General features: G+C 52.8%; 1 pseudogene; it reads left to right on the top strand.

The window, feature by feature from the left end:
• The window catches only part of LOC100953701, a 5,406-nt pseudogene extending 4,965 nt beyond the window's left edge, over positions 1 to 441 (top strand).
• Positions 442 to 2,371: the final 1,930 nt, after the last annotated feature.

The following is a 2,371-nucleotide window of genomic DNA, read 5'->3' as shown; positions in this document are numbered from 1 at the left end:
TTCACCGCTTCTCTGCTGTAGCCATTGCTACCGTGGTTCCGAAGCAGCAGGAGAAGATACGGCCCCTGGACATCATCGAGCTGGCGGAGCTGGAAGAAGTTGGGGGTGCAGGAGCCCAAGGAAGACTTCCAGCGGTTTCTGCTACCTGTCATCAACAAGAGGTGTGAGGACATCACGTCTCTCACCTGTGAGCACATGAGTGTACGTGCCAAACAGGAGCAAGTTGTGTGAGATGGACTGTATGCTCATCCAAATAAAAACCCAGGTGAGGCCTCAGAGGAGAGCGCCACGAATCATCTTCAGAACCCAAATGATGGCATCAAGGGCAGGGTGACCAAGAAAAGGTGCGAGAAGGCCGAGGAAAAGGCAAAGGAGATCTCGAAGATGGCAGAGATGTTGGGGGAGCTGGTCCGGCGGATAGAGAGGAGCGAGTGGTTGTGAGCAGCACAGGCGGTATACAGCCGATGGATTCTGGTCAACTGACGGAGGTTCGCGGACACCCTGGAGAGGCTGAAACCTGAGGGGCTTTTGTTTTCTCTCTTTTCCTCTGTCTTCACTCTGTCCTTCACTTACACTACATTTCTGCTATGGTCTGTGGCTGATGACCTCAGGATGAGTTTGTGATTGTTAAATCCTGAGCTCTTCACTTTTAGTTCATTTTCAGGTAGTGCACTCCCGCTGACCCCCATGGCCAGCCCTGACTCTAGCCGTCACCTCTCCCTTCTTCCCTCTGGCCCACGTGGTCAGTAAGCTAGGACCACCTCTGGGCACCCAGCCAAGGGAGGATTTGAACTTGGGCCCTGCCAGGGGGTGTCTGCTCTCCCCCTCTTTTCCTCCCTGCCCTCCCATCCAGCTTCACTTCATTCCAGGGCAAAGCATTGGCCACAGGTGAGCCAGAGAAAGAATGCAAGAGCTGGGGAGAGAAATACAGAGAGAGGAAGCAGGCACACTAGCTTTGCCAGAGCCCAGCAGCTAAACGGCAGTAAGCTCTCCATGTGACAACTTCCTCAACCTCTCTTTTGCTAGCCAACTTGGCTGCCAGGTGCAGGTGGAAGGGCAAGAGCCAGGGGCCTGATTTTTCCCCCGAGCCTCCTGAATGGCTGCCTGTGACCCCATGGAGTTGTGCAGCCAGCTCTGCCTGGCTCCTGGGGTTGGCAGTGCCCAGGATCCTTGCCCTGGGTGGGAGGGAGGGCCAGTCTGGCCCGCTGCAAGGTGGGAAGGGAGGCACACTGAAGCCTGGGAGGGAAGCCTAGTCCGCTATGAAGAGGGCAAGACTTGTATGGCCAGATGGGTCAGGAGAGGCCATCTGGGGAACCCAGAAGTGTTCCGGGGGGTAACACGAGGGCCAGAGCAGTGGGTGTCTCACCTGATTTCACACAGGGAGCTCATTTGAGAGCTAAGGTCAAAATACAAGTTCTCTTTTTCTCTCCTTGAAGATGGGACGCCTGCTTCCGGTTCCCACCTAAACTCCCAAATCTGAGTCTCAGCTTCCTTAGGTCTTTCCCTCATTGTGAAACCAGGCCTGGCTCTCCATAGCCTACAGGGTTAACCCCGAGTCCCCTGTATTTGCCCTTAGGGCTTATCACTTATTTTCCAGTCCACACCTCCTCCGTGGCCACTCTCCCCCATGAACCATGCCATGTTATCCTTTGCCATGCTGTTCTCCCCTGGAACACTGCTCCTCCGTTCTGTTCTCTTCATAGAGAAGAAAAGCCTGATTCAGCCACCCCAGACAGAATCAATCACTGCCCCACAGTTAGACTTCACCTGATCTCTGTTTTAGCCTTCCCTATGCACCTATAAAATCTTTAAGGACAAAGGTTACATTTTGTTCATCTTTAAACTTCTCACAACCTTGAGCACAGTCTATACATGGAGCAATTGTTCCTTAATGTTGACTGAGCAAATGCAAGTATGCATGAATGAATGAATAACAAAGGAAGCAATAGTTTGGATGCCAGGTCCTGTGCTGCCTCAGGTGCTTCCATCCATTACTTCTTTGAATCTTTACTATAACTTGAGTGGTATGTAAATAGAAAGCTGAGGCTCAGAGGGGCAGAGTCACCTGCTCCAGGCTACAGAGCTAGAAAGTGGCAGAGCTGGGATTCCACACAGAGTCTCTTTTCCATTCACAGGCTCAGAGCACATTATAAATGCCCTCCGAGGCTGATCTTCCTGAGACTTCTCATGTCCACCTCAGAATCCATCAGCAGGGCACATGGAGAGGGAGTCAGGGGCACAGGCAGAGTGCTCTCCTCACCTGGAGATCCCCCTTGCCTCCCCAGGCGAAGTGAAGCCCTGTTCTTGCTTGCAGAACAGAACAGAGACTAACCCTGGTATCACAGGGGTCCTCTCTGTTTTTACCTCACCA

The sequence above is a fragment of the Otolemur garnettii genome, unplaced genomic scaffold (genome assembly GCF_000181295.1).
Source record: "Otolemur garnettii isolate 467f Iridium unplaced genomic scaffold, OtoGar3 scaffold00112, whole genome shotgun sequence".
NCBI lineage: Eukaryota > Metazoa > Chordata > Mammalia > Primates > Galagidae > Otolemur > Otolemur garnettii.
This window is presented reverse-complemented; position numbering and strand designations above follow the sequence as displayed.